Here is an 18272-nt window from a genome sequence, read left to right as displayed (position 1 = left end):
TAGGATGACATGTTCTATCGATATCTGTTAAATCCATTTGGTTCATAACCTGTTATTAGTTTCATTTTGTCTCTGTTTAGTTTCTGTGTCAATGACCTGTCTATTAGTGAGACTGGGTTATTGAAGTTTCCCTTAACTATTGTGTGGGGTTCAATGTGTGTTTTGAGCTTAAGTAAAATTTCTTTTATGAATGTGGGTGCCCTTGTATTTGGGGCATAGATGTTCAGAATTGAGATTTTCTCTTTGCAGATTTTCTTTTTGGTGAATATGAAGTGTCCTTCCTCATCTCATTCGATAACTTTTGGTTGAAAGTATATTTTATTGAATATTAGGTTGGCAACTCCAGCTTGCTTCTTGGGACCATTTGCTTGGAACATCTTTTACCAGACTTTTACTCTGAGGTAGTGTTCATCTTTGTTATTGAGGTGTGTTTCTTGTATGCAGCAAAATGTTGGGTCCTGTTTGCATATCCAGTCTGTAACTTTATATCTTTTTAAAGGTGAGTTGAGTCCATTAGTACTGAGAGATATTAAGGACAGATGATTGTTAGCTCCTGTTATGTTTGTTTTTGTAGGTACCATTATGTGGATGTGGTTCTCTTCTTTTGGCTTTGTTGTGAGATGATTAATATTTTGTCTTTTCTTTGGTGTAGGTACCCTCCTTGTGTTGGAGTTTTCTTTCTAGAATCCTCTCTAAGGCTGGAATAGTAGATTGACACTGTTTGAATTTGGTTGTATCCATGAATATTTTTGTTTCTCCATCTATGTTGATTGAGAGTTTTGCTGGGTATAGTAGCGTGGGCTGGCATTTGCATTCTTTTAGAGTTTGCATGACCTCTGACCAAGCTCTTCTGGCTTTTAATGTCTCTGTTGAGAAAGTCTTGTGTAATTCTGATAGGGCTATCTTTGTATGTTACTTGGCCCTCTTCTCTCACAGCTTTTAATATTCTTTGTTTGTTAAGTGCATTGATTGTTTTGATTATTATGTGCCAGGAGGATTTTCTTTTCTTGTCCCATTTATTTGGTGTTCTATAGGCTTCTTGTACCTTTATGACTATCTCTTTGGGTTGGAGTGGTTTTCTTCTATGATTTTGTTGAAGACATTTTCAGGTCCTTTGAACTAGAGATCTTCATTCTCTTCTATTCCAATTATTTTTAGATTTGTTCTTTTCATTGTGTCCTAAATTTTCTGGATGTTTTTGGTTAGGAGTTTTTTTATGTTTTGAATTTTCTTTGACAGTTGTGTCAGTTTCTTCTATGATATCTTTTACACCTGAGATTCTCTCTTCTATCTCTTGTACTCTGTTGGTGATGCTTATATCTGTAATTCATGACCTCTTTCCCAGGTTTTCCATTTCCAAGTTTGCCTCCATTTGTGTTGTCTTTATTATTTCTTCTTCTACTTTTATGTCTTAGATTGCTCTATTCAATTCCTTTACCTGTTTGTGTTTTCCTATATATCTTTAAGGGATTTTGTTTGTTTGTTTGTGTCCATTTTAAGGGCCTGTTTACCTGTATTTTCAAGTATTTCTTTCAGTGAGTGATTTATATTCTCCTTAAAGGACTCTAGTATCTTCATGAGATAGGATTTTAGGTCGGCTTCCTGATTTTCAGGCATGGTGGTATATTCAGGGATTGCTGTGGTGGGAGATGATGCCCATCTCTATTGGCTTCTGTAGCTTATGGTCTTGTGTTTGCCTATTGCCATCTGGTTATTCCCTGGTGTTTGTTGGTCTGGGTGAATCTTTCTCTAGCCTGCCTCATTTGTCCCTGCATTGCTCCAGGTCTCCTGGTCAGCCTGTGGCCCTGGCTGTAGCAAACCTCCTCTGGGGCCTTCTGACTGTTGAGCCTTCAATAGGGCAGAGAAGCTGCTGATCTGCTACTCTTGCTGCAGTAGATCTCCTGGGAAGCCTTCAGACTTTTGTATCTTCAGAGGAGCAGTCAAGCTGTTGTCCTATGTGATACTATTCTCTAGGGGGTCCTAAGGACTGTGGTTTCTGTTTCCATATGTGCAGCAGAACTCCGAGGCTTTCAGACTGTTGAGTCAGTTGCCCTGCATGCCAGAGAGCCCCCAGGATGTCTTCCAACTGTTTTGTCAGTTGCCTAGTTGCCTTGTGTGCTGAGGACCTCCTGGGATGCCTCAGGCAGGCTTAGGTGTCTTCATGGGAGCTGACTAGCTAGTAGTGTGCTGGCTGGAATGGGAGTGGAATTCATTGGGTGGGAGTATTAGGGGGTGATGAGTCCCAAGTCCACTGGGCTCCCAGTGGTTACTGTGGGACTTCGGGAAGGTTCTTACCAGATGTCCTGAGTGCAGCAGATCTCCTAGGATTCCTTAAACAGTGGTGTCTTCAGGGGAGCAGTGGCAATCTCTTTTATATGATATGCTTTCCCCAAGATTTTCTCATTTATCTAGATTTAAATTTCTTTGAGTTTATTATATTTGGAGTTTAGTGAACTTCATGAACTTGTACTTTAATTAAAATCATATTTCGAAGCTCTCTGAGAACTTCATTGTCATTTCAAATATTCTTTATGCACCTAGTTCTAGAAATCACATTATACAAATTGATGCAATAGATGATGTATAGCAGGTCTCGGAACCACCCCACCCTTTTCCCATTATGTTACTCAGAATATATCAATTGACTTGTTTCCTTTTCAAGGATTATATTTTGATTACATGAACTCTTCACTTTATGTTTAATGATGTTTTCATTTTGATTATGAAAATTTTAACTCTCGAGTTTCTTTCATTGTATGTATACAGTATGTGTATGTTTACATATATGTATTTATGGGTGCATGTGTGCAGATGTTTATAAAATGTGCATGCATGCTTATGGATGCCCAAGGTTGATGTCAGGTGTCTTTATTTATTATTCTCCACCTTTTTACTGAGGTAGGGTCTTCCACTGAACTCAGAAGTCACTGTTTTGTCTACTGTGGGTAGCCTGCTTTCTACGTGCTGGGATTATGAGCAGCATGGGTTCTGGGGATTAGAACTTCAGTCTTCATGCTTTTATACCAAGTATCTTACTCCCTGAACCATCTCTGTAGTTTCCTATATTTTCTATGTCTAATTCCTTCTAATTATTTTTGATATTTACTTATTGAGACAGAATTCTTATACTTAAACTATCTGTACACATATTAGAGTTAGTTTTACACTTGATCTTAGCCAAAAGGCCGAGAAGCGATTAGGGTTGGTTTTAATATCAACTTGCCACAAGTTAGAATCACTTGGGTAGGGAGCCTCACCTGAACAGTCCCAATTGTTCTGATTAATGTGGGAAGGCCCACCCTGACTGTAGGCCACTCTGTCTCTTAGTAACTCAGATAAAAAGCAGGAGGAGGATGCTTCCAACTCTTTCTCACTTAACCTTCCCTCTTGCTACTGATTTAATTTATCCTGTTGTTGCAGCTGCTTCTAATGATGATAATTCCTTCACTGATAGAATCAGAAGCACAAGAGTGAGTATTGTGTCAGGATAAGAATGGAGGAGCCCTGATGAGTGCTTTTCTGGAATCTCTTGGCTAGGTGACATCAAACTAGGCAAAGAATTTTTGGGAAATCTCAAACTCGTTTTTCCCACTCTTAGGGATACAAGGTTGGTCCTTTCCAATGTTAGTAGTAAAGCTGCCCATAATTAGTTATGAAAGATCAGGTGAGACAAATAATGAATAGAAAAACTGCTGTTTTTGATAATATCTTATAGTGTCTTTTGATAGTTAGCTGAGTATGATAGTACAGGCCTGTATTCCCACCACTCAGAAGGTAAAGACTGAGGGACCCATTCATTCGATTTCAGCCTGAGCTACAAATCAGGTTCTGGATTAGTCTGCAGTGATCTCATGGGGGAAAAAAAAGAGAAGAAAATAAAAGGAAGCCCTATACAAAGTTAATACCAGGCATCTAAAAGTGCATTCTTACTGGCATGGGCTAGTTGTATTTGCTCATGGAATTGTTTGATAATCTTCTGGATTATTCCAGTGTGATTAGAGTAACCCAAAAGATCCTTTACATTGAATGAGAGTGGTCAAAAAGCAGATGGGAAAATTATGGTTTGATGACTTAACATTTCACTGCTAACTGTAAAGAAGAGAAGGGGCCATGAGCCAAGGCATGGGAGAGCCTGAAGAAACCCCTCCTAAGACATGCAAAGTTGGGTGAGTAGGAAAGGTGGGAGATGCAGGGCAGGAGCAAGACAAAAAGAAAAGGTAGGACTCAATATGGGAGGAACTGGGGAGGAATTGGGGTGAATCTTATCAAAATGCATTGTTCTCATCGTCTCTTGAAACACTGATAAAAAATAAAAGAGAGAAAAATAATTTACTCTGAATTAGAACTTGAAAATTAAAAAAAAAAAATTTAAGACAGAAAATTAGAACTTCATTTTGCTCTGGATCAGAAGGTGTGTAGAACTCTTAGGTCAGCAGTAGCAGACATGAAGTGGAGCTCCAGGGAACATAGCAGCTCCAGGACACTTCCTTCTTTGGGAGATTACTGTTGTTTTAGTTAATTTCCAGAGATTGAGTAAATGGTGATTTTGAATGTTTTGCCAGAGAATTTACTACATTTCTTAAGGAACTGCACCTTTAGAGGTTCATATTTTTCTTTCCAGAGTTGCTTCTATTAGACTGTAGCTTCATAGTGGTGCTGGAAGAATCCAAGAAATCCACAGAAGCTTCCAATAGGTAATCATTTTGAAGGTCAAAGAATGGCCAAATTAAACTCTACTTCCTCACTGAATAAAGCTCAGTGTAAGGCAAAGTCCATGGATGCTTGTATCTGTGTGTGTCTGCGCAGTGTGCAGACATACATACCTCTGTGCTTCAGGAACAGGAATCCAAGAGATGATGTAATGTGTCCTCCTCTGTCTCTATTCTTTTTGAGGTAGGATTTCCCTCTAAACCTGGGTCTCATGTTTTAATGGATACACTGGAATTCAACAAGTCCTGGCCATCCTTCTGTCTCTTCTCCTCAGAGTTGGAGTTATAGGTATGGACAGGATTCCAAAGCTTGTAACCTGAGTGCTAGGATCTAAATTCTGGTCCTTGTGAGTGCTCAACAAACATTCCTAACTACTGACCCATATTTAGTCCCGAGAAAACCTTGGTGTGTCTGTGTGTGTATGTGTGTATGTATCAGTGTGGTATATGTATGTGTTGTATATGTGGTATATGAGTGGCATGTGTATATGTGTGTGTGGTGTATGTGTGAATGTGAAGTGTTTGGTATGTGTGTGGTATTTGTGTAAAGTGTGTGGTACATGTGTGTTATATGTGTGGTATGTTTGTATTGCATACATGTGTGTATATATATGGTATTATTGATCTGTGCATGTTGTATGTCTGTGTGTATATCTGTGGTGTGTGTTTGTGTCGGTGTGTGGTGTGTGTGTGGTATGCATGTATGTATTTTGTATGCATATGTGTTTATGTATATATATGTATTGTGTGCATGTGTGTGTATCTGTGTGGTATATGGATGTATGTGGTATATATGTGCTATGTGTGTGTATGTGTGTCTGCTGTTTGTGAAATGTATGTGTGTGCTTATATGTGTATATGGAGTGTGTGGTATATGTATGTGTGTATGTGTGGTGTTTGTGGAGTGCTTGTATAAGTAGTATGTGGTATGTGGTATGTGTGTTTGCATGTGTACGTGGAATATGTGGTGTGTGTGTACATGGAGTATGTGGTATATATGTGTGTGGTGTGCATTTATGTGGAGCATGTACTATGTGTGTATGGCGGATGTGTACATGTGTGTATTGTCTGCAGTATATGTAGCATGTGGTATGTATGTGCTGTGTGTATTTGTGTTGTGTATGTCTCTCTGTGTGTGTCTGTATGTGTATATTGTATGCAATTTTGTATATCTGTGTGGTGTGTATGTATTTGTATGGAGTATATGGTGTGTATGTGTGTGATGTTTGTGGTGCATGTTTGCATGTGTTTGCTTATGTGTATGTGGAATTATGTGTATATGTATGATGTATTTCACACACCCCCAGCACATCACTATTGGGAAGTAATGAAACCTTTAGGGTGTCAAGCCATTGGGGATATCCCACAAAGGGGACTGAGCAACCCCAGGTCTCCCCTCTCTCTTCCTGGCCATAATATGAGTGTAGTATGTAATATGTATATGTGTGTTGTATGTGGATGTGTGTGTCTGTATGTGTGTATTATGTGTTTGTGTTTATGGTGTATGTATGTGTGTGTGTCTATATGTATGTATTTTATACATGTGTGTATATCTAGGTGGTGTGTATATGTGGTATATGTGTGTCTTATGTGTGTGTTTGTATGTGTGAGGTGTGTGTGTCTATGTGGACTGTGTGGTGTGTATATGTATGTGTTGTGTTTGTGGTATATGTATGTATGTGTCTTTGCATGTGAGTATGTGGGATGTGTGGTATGTTTATGTGGTGTGTGTGTGAGTGTGGTTTATGTGTGTGTATGGCATGTTCAAGTGAGTGTGTAGGCACATAAATATGGACATAGATGCAGATGTCAGAGCAGGATGTCAGATGTTTTCCCCTATCTTTTGGAAAAAAAAAATTCTTCATTGAACTGGAAGCATGCCATTTTGACTAGGCTAGTTGGGCAGCCTATCTCTCCTCAGTGCTTGGGCTCAAGCACTCCTCATATGCATACATCTAAACTAAACTAAATGAAATAAAATAAGAAACAAAATTTAGAACTTTCTTATTGCTGTATCTTTTCAAAGGAGTCTTCAATAAAACATGTTAAACGTTGTAAAATGATCACCTCCTCTGAGTTTGGACAGCCTTTCTTAGTGTGAGTCAATACATTGTTCTAGGCAGAAGTAGATGACAGCTAGTTCAAGATACAGGACACGCGTACACAGGTAAGTCAGTCTCTGGAACTCTCAGTTAGCCACAAACTGATAGCTTGATTTATAGTACGGAAGGATAAAAAGTATTAATCTAAAGGGAAGAGAATAGAAAAAATTATGTCAAAGAAGGGAGGGAGGGAAGAAATAAAGGAAAAGAAAAGGGGGAAAGGAGAGGGGAAGGGAGGGAGGAATAAAGGAAGGGCGGGATAGTGAAGGAGGGGAGGAGGGAGTTGACAGGCAGGCAATAGTCAAATCCAGAGTAGTTCAGGGTACAATAAGCATCATATCTATAGAGCTTGTGCCAAGTGAACCCACAGCTGTCATCTAGTGTAGTTTCTTAATGAAAGAGGTACTTACTTATGTTATCTTGAGGTTCTGTGGTGACTCTGGAATACAAATAGCTCTATAAACTTTTGTGATGATTCCAGAAAACCAGGGTATAATCAAAGGTGAAGCCAAAACACTGTAGAGGGATTGTGTACTGGAAGGTCACAGGCATCATGGCTAAAGCAGACAAGACCATGAGAAAGATGGGCTTAGGTTTTGGGTTCCTCACCCTCAGACGGATCTGAGTCCATTACTAAACACTATATGTGTCACTGTGGGGCAAAAATGGGGTCCCGTGTCCACATGAGGCTAGGGCCACTGGGCGAGGCAGACATGGGTAATTTGACTGCACGCAACCCCATGGAACCAACCACACAGGTGTTGGACTGTGAGAAGCCACCGGGATCCTGCTCTGGGGGTGAGGAAGGCACAGCCTGGGGTCGGTCCCTGTGGACCTGCCGAGTCTGGCTCCAACTCTCAGGCACCACAGACACCACTGGGCACCTTGGAAGAGCCAGTTCTGGGGTCCCTGGGCCTCATGGAGGCCAGGGACGACAGGTCCTTACTCTTGGACTTCCTAGGAGCCACTGTATGTTGAGAAAGAGCTGAGAATGGGTGGGGACCTTCAGGCATACTCTGGCCCAGGGGCCGAAGGGAAAAGGGTAGGCAGAGAGTTCTGCCGGGTTACCTCAGGGACAAGAGAGTCTGGATAGCTCAGTTGGCCGCTTGGGTTGGCAGAAGCCATGGCTGGAGCACAGGGAGGCCTCCGGGTAAGAGGTTAGAAGTGCGGCTCGTTGGCGGAAGACCTGTTCCATTGCACAGCGGATCCTGATGATGAGAAGAGGCAGTCCGTGGTTTTAAGGAGTTTATTGTAGAAATGCAGAGAGGACGAGAGAGTGGAGAAGTAGAGGCCAGCCATAGCCACGTGGAGAGAGGGGGGAAAGGGATGGGGAAAGATCTGGAGCAGGGGAGCAAGAGTGAGAGCACGAGAATAAGAGGTAAGGGAGTAAGAGGTAAGAGAGGGAGCAAGAGACTAAAAGCAAGAGAGGGAGGAGATGGCAAACAGCCCATTTTATAGTGGGCTGGGGCTATCCTGGCTGTTGCCAGGTAACCGTGGGGAGGAGTATACCTGGCTGTTGCCAGGTAACTGTGAGGGTGGAATCCAGACAGAATACCAGGAGTTTGGGGCATTGCCTACATGACTGATGGCCACATACCTCTCTGCAGTGGGGGCTGTGGGAGGCTGTAGCTGCGGTAGGAGCCAGGGGCCCAGGAGGCATAGCTGAATTCCTACCATCCCATGAAGGCAGAAGTCACCACCCATCAGATATCCAGGGTTATAGGCCTGTGCTCGACCAGGAACCAGACTGTCTGTGCACAATTCACTGCCCTACATGTCATCCTTGCCCAAGTTGCTCTCTGACGTTTGCTTCACTGTCTCAAAATTACTGCTTAGCTTATCTTCTTAGGAGTAGACCAATGACATATAAAATTGGCCATCACATAACTTGGATTCAAAGCCATTTTCCTTCTCTGATGCTTTGGTCAAAATCCAATATGGAAATGAGTTTCTGTTAGATGTAGAGCCAATGTTCAAGGTATAGTAATGGCAATACATGCCTGAAATCCCTGCACATAGCATCTCTACATCTAACCATTTTACCAAACAATTACCAAACATTTTCTGAAAAATTTTTGTAATTTAAAAGGATGAGTTTGACTACATGAATATATCCCTAAAATAAACATGAACAACGAAGAAGCAAGCTAATGATCCTTCAACCCCAGCCCAGTACATGTTGGCTGGATGATTAGCCCTACAATTGTGAGCTCCCTCAACCCTACAGAAATTAGGTTATGTCTAGGGACACTTTGGGTTTCCTTTGTTTTGAAGAAAAAAAATCATTAACATATACTATGTAGAGGCTAGGTATTTGGAGAAGCATCCAGCAATGCATAAGACATGTGTCTACCCCTTTAAAAAATCCTTGTCCAAGGTGTCAGTGATGTTGTTGTTAAAAGCTGTTCTAATGCTATTTTGTTTTTTAGTGGGATGTTTTCCATCTGGAATATCTTGGGTTTTATGTGAAAATCCCTTCCATCTTCTGTAGCAGAGTGATGAAATGGCTTAAGAGTACATTAGTTCATTCCCACAGTCTGGGCAGAGTGAATAGTATAATCAGTAAATAGAAATGACTCAGTTCTAGGGTTCATCCAGGAGATCACTTTTTCTAACACTACTACTGGTATAGTCTGTCCTTCTGTTTCTTAGAAAGTGGTTGGGAACAAGTAGATAGAGATGAGAAAGTAGTCATTCTTGAATCATAGTTTTCAAAAACATGGAATTTGTGGCAAACATGTTTTCATTTTCTGTGATATTTTCTTCTCTTCCGTCAAATATGCAAGTAGATATCAAACACTATATGAGTCTATAATGCTATTCTACCTCCTGGCTTAACAGCTATTTTAATGAAAGCTTCCTTGATATTCTCCTTTTCTATTTCTGTTTGGGAAAATCCATAGAGGGTGAGGGGAAGGTGGTAGAATGAATATTATTTTCTCTGTTTATTTCTAAAATACACTGGAGTGAAGAGGGTTGCCAACTGGGAAAGAGGATGAAGAGTTTGAAGCTTTGATAGCAAGCACTGAGATAAATACATGAAAACTAGACTAGGAGGCAGACACCACCACAGGATCATTTGGATGACATTCCCACATCAACCCTAAAGAGGTAGCATTTAGTGGACAGCATTAGTCTGAGAAACAGCCAGTCAGGCCAGGTGTTAAAGAGTTTAGTCTTGGAAACTCCTAACATCTCATTGGAATTACTATACTCAGCTGTTGAAGGGAGACAGCAGCTGTGTTGCAAAATGCTATGCGTTCAAAATGCTATGAACACAGACATTTCTCCAGATTTGGTGATCAGACCAGTTTTTCCAACTCTTGTGGCAGAATATGACTCAAGGTAGAGACAAGAAGACAAAGTATTTTTGTTTATTTCATCGACCCCAGATCCCTTAAGAATAACTTTCAACTAAAGTTCCCAGATCTCCTCAGAGCATGCCTTCCTTGTTGCTTTCCTCTTTGGGCTGTGTGTAGCTTATTTTGTTTGTGTCTTAACAAATTCATGTGTATTTTGTCACGGGGCAAGTTTAAATGCCATGCAGTTATGCATTTGTATCTCTGTTATAAGGCCAAAGTGTGTGTTCTATAAATCAAATGACTAAGTCAGTTTGTGAAAACACAAACAAATGCACTTTAGTGTATGTTTTTGAGACAAGGTCTTTCCATACCCCAGCTAGAGAGTCTACTTCCTGACTCAGTCTGAAGCATTAGGATTAAAGGCCTATCTATGCCTACCTATCTGCCATTAATTTTTTTATTGTTTGAAAATTCCATACATGCATGTACTGTTTTGATCACATTCAACCCCTTTTAATGCACTTTTGATACATTAGTATTTGCATGTGTTTATATTTCAATGCATGTTTAATGACTAGATAAGGTCACTGGTACATCCAATACCTCAGATATTTCTCATTTGTTTGTGTTTGGAACATTCAAAATCCTTCCTACTTGTTACTTTGGATTATTAATTATTGTCAAAGTTACCTATAATCTATATTATTCTGTAGAATATTAGAATTAGGTCATCTTCCAATTCAACTGCTAATCTCCTCTCTCCCTTTCCATCCTCCAGACCATCCATAATCTTTTAAAGCTCTTGTAATTAATATACTGTTATCTATCTCTTTAATATAAATCTTTTACCATCTACATCTAAATAAAAACATGGGATATTTTTCTTTCTATATATGACTTCTGTTACTTAATACAGTTTCTCTGGTGCCCTCTATGTTCCTATAGATTAGAGGCTCAATGAGTTAACTTCAAAACAGTATCCTTTTCTACTCTTCTATAAGTTTGAACATAGTTGCCACACATTTAGTTCCTCACCACAATGTACATGTTGTCCTAGATCCACATGTGGGTTAGGAGGGCAGGCAGGTCTGACTCCACTGAGAATCCCATCAGAGGTTATCATTCAAGCACTGTGGCTACTGGCCAGTTTTTTGCTGTCTTACAGGGAGAGTCTGGTAGTCTTGGTGGCAATTGTGGCCAAGAGCACAAAGAAGCCTTCTACCGGAAATTAGGCAGAGCTCTGTAGGCAAAGGCCTTCATGGCAGTCTCCATAAAAAGAGAGTTTGTGGTTCCAAACAGTTTATTGTTAGGGCAGAAACTAAATCATACCCCACTTCTCAGGGTGGGCCTAAGATTATATGCCTTTTACGGGGAGGATGTCTGGAAAGGGAAGTTCATTGACAATGGCCTCTAGGCCTCTAGGTACCTCATTAGCATGGAAAACTCTGTTTTGAGCCTACCTGACTATGGTCACAAGTCTTTTCCTATTGTCTTGGTCTGAGATGTTATGGATGCCTCATCTACATGTGAAAGGACTTGAGGCATTGCCCTTATGTGACTGATGACCATAAATGTATAAGGATCTTCCTCACAGAACTTGTTTGGTTTTGAGAGAAATATTACTAAATTTTACTAAAAGTTTCCTTCAGGAAAACTAAGGCACAGCAGTAGAGGAAAATTTGGCAAGGTAGAATCAGAGTGTCAGGCCTTTGAGGAGTCTAGGATTTGATTTCCTGGATACTGTAGCTTTTTTTCTAGTTGTAGAGCTTTTAGTACCCAATTTTATCACATTATCACAAGTGACTGACCAGCACATAGTTGTCATAGAAGACAGAAAAAATTAACAGAGAAATATATGTTCATTTATAGTAAGTCCCATAAAGACTGCCTAAAAATTCAAAGTAATTTTTTTCTAGCTTGAACCTTAAGACCAAAGCCTCTATATTGCAATAAAGTTATTTCTTTGTCAGCATTTTTGATGAGAACCTGAAGAAAGTTGGTTCTTTATTTTGTATCTGAGGTGTTTCTCCAAAGCCCATGTGTTAAAGGGTTGGACTCCACTTTGATCCTATTGGGAGGTTGAGCTTTTAGGAGATAAGGCCTAGCAAAAGAAGATTGGTTGTTGAAGCTGTGCCCTTCCTTGAATGCAGATATTACAATTTCACCCCTTCCTCTTCCTTTCTTCTTTCTTTTCCTACAATAAAGTGAGTGGTTTGTTCTTTGCCAAGCTATGGAGACTCAATTCAGGCCATAAGCAACAGAGTCAACTAAGCATGGGCCAAACCCTCAAAGTTTGGGAGCCAAAAGCAACCTTCTTTTTTTTTTAAGTTGTCGACATCAGGAATACCTTTTTTTTATGATACGAAAAGTGTATGCAATTACATATTAGTCCATCTGATAAACCCTTGTAGAATAGTTATAATAGAGAAGTGCCATGGATCAATTTCTTACTTAGTTCCTCCTATTTCTAGGAGCTTAGAAGTTCAAGGTCAGGAGTGAAGTACAGTGAGGGCTTCCCCTAGATTGCTATCTGTTTTTTGTTTGGTTAATTGAAATGACAAAGAACTGGCGAAGTAGAACATGGTCAAATTTCCAAAATCTCAAAACTTAAGACTGGTGGGTATAGAACTAGCTCCTTTCCTGTTTCTGTGCCTTCCTCAGAGCACAGTGTAGCACTGTGCCTTCCTCAGAGCACATGACCTGGAGACCCAGGTGGTCACAGTCAGTCATGTAGCACAGCACCTGAAATTCTTCCCCATGCAAATGAGGCATCTCATAAGCCTTAGCCTTCAGCCAATGACTTTTTTCCTCCCTGGATATTCTCACCCCAAAACTTTATAATCCTTGGTTCACTTCAAATAAAGTGTATGTGTTCAAATCTACCCTGAATAAAGAAATAAGAACAAGCTAAGATTGTCTCAAAGAGCTGCTTCATTAAAGATGATTGGAGAAGGCTTTCACCTATGAGAGCTGTAACACTAAGATTCTCAGAGAAGGACTTAACTCCCACTCCCTCCATATTTACTCCCATGATTATTGGACTGTGATCATGACTGTCCTGGACTCTGCTTTACCCAGTTCTGGCCTGATAGATAGTAGCATCTGACGCTCTGGAGGGAAGAAGTGGACTGTGAGTGACCACAACCATTCTAGAGTTTCCCTTGTCCTCTCCAAGCCATTGTACCAGAGGTGTCAGGTGATTCCAAGAGACTAGAGGCAGAAACCCAGAACTACAGGAAGTGTAAAGTAAAAGAAACTCTTTCTTCCTTCAAGTTACTTTTGGTCATAGTAACACATCCATACACACACACACACACACACACATACACATACACACTCACATCCCACCACCACAACCATCACAACAACAACAATAAACCAAATAAACCAACCAGCTATCCAAACAAACAAACAAACAAAATCCCTAGAAAAAGTGGATAAAAGCACTCTACCCTAAGCCTGACAACCTGAATTCAATACCTGGACCCCATAATGAAAGGAAAGACCACTTCTCAAATTGGTGCTCTGACCTACACACACACACACACACACACACACACACACACAAATACACACACACCAATACAAGAAATAAAATATTTAAAAACACTAAGGATATTTGAAAAGCCATAAGAAAAAAACAAACAAAAAATATCACATTTTCACATATATACCTTAAATGAAGTTATAGCCCTTGAGCCTCTGAGGTTCCCTTCAAAAGTCTTCATCTTGTTCATGTGTACTCCAGCGTCACGAGCCTGTTGCTTTCAAAGGCGAGCCCAGTACCTTAACAATAAAGCACTCGTCACTGCCTGAAGACTATTAATGTGAAGACCTTCACATTAATAGATAAATTAGAATTTCAAGACATAAATTTTGTAGGAAAAACAAAACGTTATTTCATTGCATGTTTTAACAAAATGAATGTGTTCCTAGCTTACCGCTTTATATTGAACAAGTAGTATGGAGAATTTGGATGGAGTTAAGCCTTGGAGTTTTTCTGAAAAACTGAATAAACAAGGGACATGCAGGAGGTACTTACTCTAAGAGAATTATCAAACATCAGTGAGCATAAAAACAAGGAAGGAATCATTTTGAAAGGGTATAACTCCACACCTCCCCTCAAGTTTCTGACTCGTGAAAGCTACTAAAATGTTCCAGGCTTTGTCTTAAACAAGTATCACCAATGATGGGACACAGGCAGTGACCAGAGAGAAACCAGGAGACCTTACCTTTGTCCGCATAGAAGTGGAGCTGTAAGGTCAGAAACATGGACGACTCTATTCTCAGACTGAAATGCCTGTAATTATGACATCATGCCTCCCAGGAAAACACTTCCTGTTTATAATTCAAGGAAGTATTGCAAGAAGATAACTTAAATTTTAGGTAGTAACTGAGGAAAGTTTATGAAGTAATATCTTTGTAAAGGCAAAATTATTAAAAATAAATGAAATTATTATTAATTCATTATCTGACGTGACACTTCTGATTAGTTAAAAAGTCAGGAAGAATCACAAAAGAATCAACAACCTAGTGTGGTACGCTGTAATCATTAGCCTTCTACATTACTGGAGAGACCTTGGACACATACAAGATTTGTCCCAGGAGACCCATCAATAATGCAGCTGTGGGCATTATTATGCTTGTGCTCAGAGCTGACACTGGAAAAGACTGGCTCAACCTTGCAGAAACACTGAGGCTTGTGTGGAATAGCCTACACAGGTAGACAGCAAAGTCAAGGGCCCTTCATGGGAGAAGTATATGGTGCAACCCACATGTTTGGCAGGGTCCTGCTTGGGAAATGCTTTAGTTTGATTCTCTGTTGTTGTAATAAAAATACTGACCAAAATCACTTTGGGAAGGAAGTGTTTATCTTAATTTACAGGTTAAAGTCTATCCTCAAAGGAAGCTAAGACAGGAACCTGGAGGCAGGAACTGAAGGAGGGTCTGTGGAAGAAGGCTGCTTACTGGCTCGCTCACTCAGATGGCTTTTTTATACAATTAAAGACAACCTTCCCAAGGTGATACCACCCACGTTATATAGGAAGCACTGGGGCCTTCTATATAACAATCACCAGTCAAGAAAAGAATTATTAATATATATATATGTATACTATTATACATATGTATATATATACATATATATGTGGAGAGAGTGTGTATATAGTATATACACATATAATGGAATGGTCTTATGTGTATATATTATACATAAAATCAAAAGTACTGCTTAGGGTATGTGTGTTGTATGGTCCACATGGTTGGACAGTAATGTCAAGGGCTCTCATACCCTGATAGACTTAGGCATTTTTTTCTGCCTATCTATATGTTTTACAAAGAAAATATTTTTTTGTTTATTTTTTATTTGTTTGTTTGTTTTGGCAGGGAGGAATTCAGGAGTTGGTTTTGTTTATTTCTTTTTCTCTCATTCTTGCTTAATTTTTAAACTAACTCTTTACCATAAAAAACAGAACGAAGAAAACAGAACTAATTTTGCTATGCTAGGTAAAGGTCTTCTTGTGGCCTTGTGACCTTGTCAACCTTTGAGATTTGGCTGTCATGTCTAAACATAATCAAATAAAACAAAACACCAAACAAACAAAACAAAAACAACAAATAAAGGAGCAAAAAAACCCAAGATCAAAAAACTCAGAACAAATACTAACCTGAGGTGCCTATTAGCATACCCAAAAGCAGGCTTGCATCCAGGCTCACTCAGTACCTACCTAAGGTTCCTCTTTTATCTCTTCTCACCCTGGCCCCTACTCTAGACTTCTGCAGCCCATGGGCTTCGCTTCCCCCAGTTTATCATTCCTATTTAACCCTACCCCTTTGGCCATGCACCCTCTTGATACTCTTAGCTCTTGGTCCTCTGGCTCCCCCACCCCCTTGGCCCTCTCTCTTGGTCTTCCTCTATTGCACCATCCCCCATGGCCCAGTTCAGTCTGCTGGGCATGTTCAATTTACTACTTTCTCTTTCTGTTCTGGTCACTTCCAGATGCCTCATATCTACAATAAAAGCCTTCTCTTCACCCGTATCTTGGAGAGGTCCTGTCCTTTGTACACTGGCATCAGAAGTTGTCTTGTATAGACAGCTGCAGGCCAATGGCCTGGTAGACTGTTGTCTCAGTAGCTTTCTTCTATCTAAGTCACTTACGGAAACTGCAGCTGGTCACTGAAGCAAGCTGAAATCTGGGAAGCACCTGGGAGTTCTCCTATGAACAATGGTGTTCCTGGGCCTGTACAGACAAGACAAACTCTTGCAAGCAAAGGACTGCCAGGCCTTCAAGTCATGTCTACCTAGCAGAAGTCACCAAGGTGTTTCCCACTGCTTTGGAACTTGGAGAGCCATTATGCAGCACCTGCCCTTTAAACAAGGTTTTACCATCTGATGCTAGAATCACCCAAAGTTGGCACTATCTCAGAGGAACAAGCTGCAGGGTGGAGCTTCCTCCAAAGTTCCACAGTTAAAAGTAGGCTCACTCAGACTAGAAGGGATTGCCACTTCTTTGACAGGGACCCTTCCAGCCAGGGAAGTTCAGGCTGCCGTCTCCTCTTGTTATGTCAGCACTTTGACAACAGAAGAATAACTTGGGGGTGTACACTGAGATGCAATAATAATTCATAAAACAATCTCAGGCTGAGGACTTGCTCCCTTGGGTTTCCCACACTATGTGGGAAAATGTTGAGCACACATCAACCCCAGGGCCAGCTGTTTGGACTTTGTGTGGTAAGTGCTGGGCCTGTGTTTTGGAGTGTCAGAGTGTCTTGGCAGGAAGAACTGGGGAAATTGCTGGAATTATATCCACATCCTCCTCTTATAATCATCAAGTTTTATTTTTAACGCATTAGCTAGTCACTGAAAAGATTGAGTATTTCAACATTGGGTGTTCTAGTTTGTATCATATAATCAATTTGCTGTAAGAATAATGCAACATACAGGCTTAAAAAGGATAATAATCAATCATACCAGAGGGTTAACTTTATGATCAGGTTATTTTAAAAACTGTTAAGAATGCTTATGTCCCCAATACCTTTGCTACTATTTTCAATAAAAATAATCCCCCTTAAAGCCGTTAATAGATTAGACATTCAGGATTCGTGCGTGCCTCTGTGTGTGTGCTTCTCTGTATGGTTTTTATCTTGTTTTGTTTTGTTTTGTTCTTTAAGAGCAGCATTCAGGGTGTGTTGCTCTTTGGTGCGTCAATTAATGGATGCCACTTTGAAGGACAGGTTTAGGCAATGAGGGCACTACCAGGTTCCTGTCTGATGATCAGCGTGGGAAACTTTCAGGGTGTTCTACTGCCTGAGTACCTGTTGGGTGCTTCGGGAACTCGAACCCCCCTGCACAGCTTTGTCTACTGACTACTCTGTTTTAAAGTACCTGTAGACTCAGCTAAGTTAACACTCTGAGGAACTGGACCCTAGTCCACAGTTGCAAGATTACAGAAGCAGATCACAGGATTTATTATTTTCAGCTACGCATATAGTGAGAAATTTTAATTTATTTCATAAATTAAAATATTCTCCTTACCATTTTAATCTTTTGGCAATGCATTGTATTCCCTCATTCATTTACTCATTTTTAACTAAAGTCCTACCAAGTGTAAGGCACTAAATCAGGCCCTTCTTGGGACTCTTCACTATGGAGAAGTAAGGTTACATTCTCTTGAGAGAAAATTGATATGTATGATTAAAAAAATCAGATATTTCATTCATTGTGACACAGTTGTAATTTTTATGTATACTATGAATACTTAACGTACACAGTCAATGCAATAGTGCAAACATATTTTAAGCTGATTAAAGATTTACATATTAGAGATGAACACATGTATTATTTTTTTACTAATACATGATTAAGATGAAACAGATTTGAAGATCTTGTAGTGATTCAGAAAATGTAGTGATTCAGAATGCCAATTGTGTGGGCTTACACTTGTAACCTGACCGGTTGAGAGTCTGTGAGAGGAGAATCACTAGTTTGAAGCCTGACTGGGATACAGAGTCAGATCCTGTCCCAAAACAATCAGTTATAGGTTGAAAGTAAGGAATCCTCTGATTTCAAGTAATTGCACCATCAGCAGATGCAGAGATCCCGGAGGGAAAACAGTGAACATCTATATAAAGCATCATTTATTTCCTGGTTTGCCATGAGC

The 18272-nt window shown here is 40.1% G+C and overlaps 1 long non-coding RNA gene across 2 annotated transcripts in view; it reads right to left on the bottom strand.

The window, feature by feature from the left end:
- The window catches only part of LOC116085619, a 20577-nt gene extending 6180 nt beyond the window's left edge, over positions 1–14397 (bottom strand). Inside the window, exons 1-4 of one of the 2 annotated variants that reach the window (XR_004116671.1) lie at positions 14346–14397; positions 13788–13899; positions 7880–8019; positions 7222–7368 (exon numbers count right to left, since the gene is read on the bottom strand). This is a non-coding gene — a long non-coding RNA (uncharacterized LOC116085619). Of the gene's footprint in view, positions 1–7221; positions 7369–7879; positions 8255–13787; positions 13900–14345 lie in introns of those variants that run through there. The other variant, XR_004116670.1, reaches the window with a different exon arrangement.
- Positions 14398–18272: the final 3875 nt, after the last annotated feature.

The sequence above is a fragment of the Mastomys coucha genome, unplaced genomic scaffold (genome assembly GCF_008632895.1).
Source record: "Mastomys coucha isolate ucsf_1 unplaced genomic scaffold, UCSF_Mcou_1 pScaffold12, whole genome shotgun sequence".
In the NCBI taxonomy this organism is placed as follows: Eukaryota; Metazoa; Chordata; class Mammalia; order Rodentia; family Muridae; genus Mastomys; species Mastomys coucha.
Note: the sequence above shows the minus strand (reverse complement) of the source record. Positions and strands in the feature narration are given on the sequence as shown.